We start from the raw sequence: 6887 nt of genomic DNA, 5'->3' as shown, positions 1-6887 counted from the left end.
GACTCGGTAAAGGAGTAGCTGGGCCATGCTGTATATCAATAATCATGACTTAACCTTCTTACATTTTTATTTAACTAAACCCACTTGCTAATCTGAGCAAACCAGCCAACTCTGGTATGTCTCTCATAAGAGTTGTGCTTTTTTGAGTATTATTATCTTCTTTAATACTTTTTGAGTGCCTCTTCACTTCTCAATCAACTCTGAGGCACGTGTGGACATTATGATTAACCTAATGTTAAAACAACATATGAAATATTCTGATATAAATAAATAAATAAATAAATATATAGTGGCTAGGTGAGCAAATACTTTTGATCCCAGGTATTTAAAGGGTGTCCAGAAAATATAACATATGCTTAATTTTCAGTTTCACCAATTTCAATAATTCACAGGCAAGTATTTAAGGATTTTAAAATTACGCATAAATAAAAACTACCGTTATTCTTGTATTGTATTATTTAATCTTTAATTATTAGAAAACATATATATATATATATGTTTTCTTATCTATGGGGTTATTTTGTAGTGAAAGCGTTTCAGTTCCTAAACCTGAACCACACTTTTTCAACTTTCTCCACAAAACTGACCAAACCAGCCCCGAAAAATCACGTGGTTTCTGAGGTTTGCGTCTGGCTTTTTTTTCTCTCTGTGGGGGAGCGAGCACCCTTTGAAGAATTGCGCATGCGCGACAGTATTTAATCTCCCTTGCGAGTTTACGTTCAACACCTTTTGGCAGCAAAGTCTTAGCAAAGAACTTTCAAAAGTATTATTCGGCATATCTTAGCACTTGGAGTTAAATTCAGGCGATGCTTTCTTGCCGCATGTGTTTTGGAGCGAAAATTAGTTTTGGGGCTCGGGTTGGTTGCAAAGGTACTTACTGGAGCTAGTTCCGCCTTGCTCTCTCCCCTGTGATGGACAACAGCGACAAGTGTCAAAAGTAAGAAGGGTTCAATCAAACAGAACAAAAACGGAAAAATCACCAGCCTTTTGGATAAATACCACCCAGGCTGACCGAGTACGGGAAAAGGTGAGTCACCGTTGTACAACACATTGTATCGGTCTTTAGGAGCTTGAGCAACAACTGTAAGCTAATTTACATTAGCTAGCAAAGCTAATGCTACAGTAGGAGGACAGTAACCACCTGTTGCTGGCTCTTACTTAACTTTAGTTAGCAGCAGCCAGGGATTAGCTTTTGTACAGGTGCTGCTGTGATACGTTTCTGTTTCATGGGAACATACCCAACTTTTGGTTGCTCAGGGTGGAAAGAGAAAATGAAATGGAAGACAGAAAACAACGTAAAGGAATGTGTATCGAAATAGTTTCACAGGACCTTTCCCCCAATTAGCTTCTGTTATGTAGTTTCCTGTACCTGCCTGGCCTTTACTGTACACGTAACGTTGGCTAGGGCGATGCCAAATAGCTGAAAATAACCTTCTAATAGTTTCTTTCAATGCTTCTTACATGTCGTTCTCAGTGCAGACAGCAACTACTACACAATTAGCATATCCTGTGTTTTTGTATTTTTTTTTTTTGCCTTACTTTTGAATAACTTAAAAGAGATCTTAAGAAAGAAGATCAAGCGTTCTGAGTTATTACATCGCATTATACTAATGTCGAAATGGGCCCTGTTGGTCTAGGCCATTTGATTTCCAGAGAAGTGCATTCCATTCACATATCGGTCTACATGCCTTGACAGGCACCCGGTGCCTTTAGACCTGTTTGAAAACAGTAATACGCCCTGTAGGAGCCACAGTTTGTTTTTGTGCTAGACAGGCAGCTGTGCATTGTCCTGTTGTTGGGATATGCATTCAGATGGATGTTGTGGTTTTTTGCATTTGACCAGGACCACACTCACTGAACACGCATACGAAAATAATTCCATAAAAGTCAGACTACCTAAAGGTATGTAACACTATGAAGTGACGTTGAGAGGCTTTATAGGATAGGACTTTTTGAAGGTACATATTTTTCAAATGGTGGGAAAAGGGATAACCACCTAATTGTTTGCCATGATTGATCTTTTGGCAGATAATCAGCTATCAGTTTTGTCACAGTTGAATTTGTCACTAAATTTTAAAAGTTGGCTTTATAGAACTGTAATCCCTTTTTAATTTTGCCCTCTCCCCACCTTCTTGTAATTAATGCAGAGCAAGAAAAAGCTCGAGAATATATATATATAAAAAAAATGCTTTAAGTTAGTTTTTTTTTCTCATGCTGTGAGAGATATTGTCGAGCCTTAAAAAATTGCATGCAAGTGTAAAACAAGCTAGTTTTGTAAACAGTTGCACATAAGGGTTAGTGGGATATAAATAGCTCAAAGAATGTGATTATTTTAATGTTGTGGAGCTGTGGGACTTAAATTCGAATGCATGTGGCACCATGAGCTGATGAAAGTGTTTCACTGAGAGCTACGCAGTTACTCATAGCTTCATTTAGTGATCGCCAGGCCTGCACAATAAAGGTAGCACAATGGCTGATTGTGCGCCTCTCAGCTCTGCACAACCCTGACCCTTTTTCCATGAGCTGAGAGTGAGCTAATTGGGAGCTTACAGTGAACAAACACGATTGTGTGAGGAGGAAAAATAAAAAATTAAATTTACGAACTGCCAGTGCAGTACAACCGCAGCATTTCAGCTAAAGATTGACTTTTCGAAGGAATCACACATTACTAAAAGTGCTAACAAAAACATGAAATGACATTTAAAGGAAATAATTCAAAAAACATATTTCATTATGCAATGGTTTGCAAGTTTTAACATAATCTGCCATCATTAAACATTGCTTTAGTTCCGTTAAAACAGAGTCAGGTCGACATTTAACAAAGTATGTTGACAGCTTGAAGTGCTAACTTTATTTTTAAGGAAAATTCTTGGACCTGGTTTAAATTCGTGAGAGTAATCACTGTGGATTGGGTGTGTGGAGCTGTGAGAGTCTCATGATGTGCATTTTATGAAAAGTGACAACCAAATTAGATAAAAGTCTAAGTGGCTCAAGGAGTAATCTTTTTTGTTGAAGAAGGATAATTGACACATTGAAAAAAGGCCATGCTCTTGCCTAAAACACATTAAAAAAAACAAAAAAAACCCAAAAAGACAAAAGTGGAAATTTTTGCTGAATTTGAGATCATTTCAGGTGTTTGGAGATTAAAAACTACAGTAAACAAGAGGACAATAATATTTTGTTACGATACATTTGATATGATATATTTCAATGGTTCCTTTAAAGTATAAACACAATCCTTCCAGAATCAAACTTTTCCACTCAGCAACCATCTTTGTGAGGCCTTCAGGTCATTGTTTTCTGCAGTTATTTTGAAGCTTTTTTCCAAAGAAATTTTCAAATGGGTCTGGCCGGCATGTCTTTGGAGGATGCTTGAAACGTCTGTTATGAAGGAAAAGTCCTTCAAAATTTATGACTAATTGGCACAAAGAAGCTCCATAAAATTACTTGTGTAGTCACATCTGATGGAAAACTGTGAAAGTTCTACAAATTTGCTCCAAAATAAATATGTTTAAAAACAAACAAACTCAGAACCCTAAAGTTACATTTTTGCTTCACATGGATTTTTTTTTTTGTATAATTACATTTTCATTGGCAACTGGCATTAGCAAAATGTCTGTGTTGCTAAATAAATGCCATGCTAATGAATTGCTACTGCAAATAAAAAGTACACTTACTTTTCTACTTAAACTTTATTATTTATAAGTAAATTATCTACTCTTAGGATCTATTAACAGTGTGTAATATTTGGGCTAAATATTGTAGATGAAGTATTTAACAATCTGCATATTTTTCTTTTCCTTAGTTGAACTGCCACTTTTTGGTAGTTGTAATGTTTCCACAGAGTAGCAGTGAAGTATGGCTTTAAAATAAACTCCTTTCAGGTTTTGTTCCACAAATGTTTCTGTTCTCAGGTAAAAATAATTGTTAGCCTTAATTAACATGTTATCATTACCTGGAGAGGCCCGAGCCATGTCGCCACGTCACAGCTCTGGTTTTGGTCACATGTTGTTTTGTTGTTTCTGCTCTCTTTACTTTATCCTCGATTAAAATGTTTCAAAAAAAATTCATATCGCACTTGAGATTAGGTAGCTCTAGCATACCACTTAACACTAACTATCTTGGTAAGGGCTGTACACAGTATTATCTAAATTAACTTCACTGGTCACTGGAATATAAAAACTGCATATACAGAATCACCAGTAAAAATGTTTTTCAATGAAACCTGATTTTAAAGTCTGCTGACTTTTCCACAAAAATAGTTTCAAAACGCTTTTTTTCTCCCCCTGAAAGTCATGCGACTATAATACTTTTGTGGCATTATCCCCCAGATTTAAATACAAGATTTTTTGAATACCATGCTTCAGAAAAAATCTGCTTTTCACAGAAATGTGAGGACATAACTTTGTTCCTATTACCAGACCTGAAAATCTAGCTGCTGTTTAAGTTGTGTGATGTGGGTTTAAGTCAGAGCTAACATGGAAGCACTAACTGAAAACCAAGGTAAATCAGAGGCTGGGCTATCACCTATTCAACCTTTGGTTGTTCTGTAAAGCAGTGACAGGATTGTGTGCGTGTGTTTGCACATGTTCACGTGGTGTCCCAAGGCCTCAGTCCACTGGCTCAGCTGTTCTGGTTTTCACACTCTTGTACATGCACATAAACTGGTGCACATTAACTCACCTCTGTGTTTGCTGTGCTGCCAGCCGGCACCAGTGCTCGGAGGATATTTGAGAGCAGAATTGGGTTGCAATGGTGCTGAACTTGATCTAGTGAATTATTTGTGAGTGTAACTGTGTATCAGTTTCTTTTTTTACCCATCAGTTGGAAATAAGCCTTTATCTATTTGTTATTGCTTATCAGGAAGAAAGTAATAAAACTATGCATCGGTATTGGGTCAGATTGAACAGATTTATTAGTAGTTATAAAAATATTATCATTAGGCAAGCAGGACCTATTTTTACATGCCATTTGCACGCATTCTTACTATTAACAGTGTGCATCTATTTATATAGTGGATGTCAGTGTTTTGAGTTAGTGCACTGTTGCGGATGTTTGGCATTTTGGGGAATACCTAGGAGTTACATGTTTAAGTAAACATATGCTTAAGAGAAGTGGAATAGCTGAAGTGAAGTACAGCGCAGCTACAGCTGTTGAGCATGTAGGCCAAGACTTGTCAAACCAGTTGGACTGAACCAAAATGGTTGAGGCAGAGGGGTTGGACAGTTGCTGAACTCAAACTCAAAGTTCAAAAGCGGAGTTGGTGCTCTTGTTTCAGTGTGAGGTAATGAATGTTTTATTGTAAATGAGCAACTTGTTTTCCTTTTTTCATAAGTGGTGTTTGGGGGGGATCTCTGCTACAGTCCAAGGAAATGGCACAAACTAAAACTGTATCTCATAAACTGCTTACTCAGCAGGTTTTCAAAGCAGCTCATCTACAAGGAAGTTCACTTTTTGTGTCTTGCCTTATGTTCCTGAATGTTTGTATACTTGACAGGATCATTTTAGCTGCTGACGTTTTCCCCATTGGAACCAGAAGTCAGAAAAGGAAAAACTTCAAGGTCGCTGTTTCTGAGGGAGCATTTTATTGATAATCAATGACCTTCAGTCAAAGTAAGTTGACTCATAATGGCATTTTAAAATACAAATCTCATACAGATAACAATTATTGGCTTATTGTGCATTTTCTTCATCATGACTGCAGCTGAATTCACATAGAACATCCTGTGCTTCATCAAAAGAAAAGTAAAGAAAAGGTCTAATTCTCGCCTACCTACACTCACTCTTTTATTTTGTAATGTACACATTGTTCAGTCACACGGGCGGGGTTATACCAGTTTGTTCGCAGGAGACTTTTGACATTCCAAAGTGCAGCATGATACTGCTGTTAGGACCCACCTCTGTTGATGTCACCATGTAGCTGCACCCACTGTTTCTGACCAACTGGCAAGCGGAGCAATGCTGTGAATAGCTCCTGTGATGCTCCCTGGGAGAGAAAACACACACTGTCAGTTTGTCAATGTCAGCTGCTTGTTTGACCTTGTCATCTGGAACTTAACTATGATCAGTCACCAATCCACCCAGCTGCTTGGTCTTAAAGCAACATGACATTAAGAACAGTGATTTGCTAGCCTGGGGACGACGATGTTGCCATTAGTCCCTTGAAAGCAGTTTAATTACTTTTTGATTTTGAATTATGATGTGTCAGCCATGTTTGAACATTAATGAGAAATGTCAAAAAAACAGAAGATATTTATATATATTGTTTTAAGACTTAATGTTCAGTGTGAGTCTGAACAATAATCCTATAATATTTAGTCGGCTGTTTGATAGTTTGGTGTTAATGAGATTTAAGTAGAGCTTGTTCACATTTTTGCACAGATACATTTTTGTGGTAACTCATACAGGGTTTAAATAAACCTCCGGAAGATTTTTGTGAAAATGCATATTGGCATAACATGCTTCACCCGACAGGCCAGCTTATTAACAAGTGAACTGTATATAGGTCTGTATATAGGCATAGTTTTCGTCAACATCCCTTTCTTTTCTGAAGAAAGCAAGATGATGACTAAATAAATTCAAGAGGAAAATGTTCTAGTGAAACAAGCTCCAATTGGATTTAAGTTGTGTAGAGAGGCGGGCCAGGTTTGGAAGTGAGCCAATCAGAATTAACCTCCTTGTGCAGCAAGGTTAGGCTTGCAGTTTGACGTGTCTGTTACAAAAACAGGATGGGAGGGGGGAGAAGCTCCCATGCTCTCTGTCTTCATAAGAAAACAGGAAGAGAAGAGTGGACATATGGACACATTCACATTTGATATCAAGGAAAATAAGACACTTTATAATAGGGCTGAACGATTATGGAAAATAATCTAATTGCGATTTTTTTT

The 6887-nt window shown here is 37.4% G+C and overlaps 1 protein-coding gene across 2 annotated transcripts in view; it reads left to right on the top strand.

The window, feature by feature from the left end:
* The first annotated feature begins 666 nt into the window (after nt 1-666).
* Nucleotides 667-6887, top strand: part of phactr4a (phosphatase and actin regulator 4a) — a 33840-nt gene continuing 27619 nt past the window's right edge. Inside the window, exons 1-2 of one of the 2 annotated variants that reach the window (XM_013913748.1) lie at nt 667-1027; nt 5498-5613. The gene's annotated coding sequence lies outside the window, so the exon portion shown is untranslated. The remainder of the gene's footprint in view (nt 1028-5497; nt 5614-6887) is intronic. The other variant, XM_013913749.1, reaches the window with a different exon arrangement.

The sequence above is a fragment of the Pundamilia nyererei genome, unplaced genomic scaffold (assembly GCF_000239375.1).
Source record: "Pundamilia nyererei isolate P.nyererei 1_Seehausen unplaced genomic scaffold, PunNye1.0 scaffold00148, whole genome shotgun sequence".
NCBI lineage: Eukaryota > Metazoa > Chordata > Actinopteri > Cichliformes > Cichlidae > Pundamilia > Pundamilia nyererei.
The sequence above is the reverse complement of the archived record's forward strand: the minus strand, read 5'-3'. Positions and strand labels throughout refer to the sequence as shown.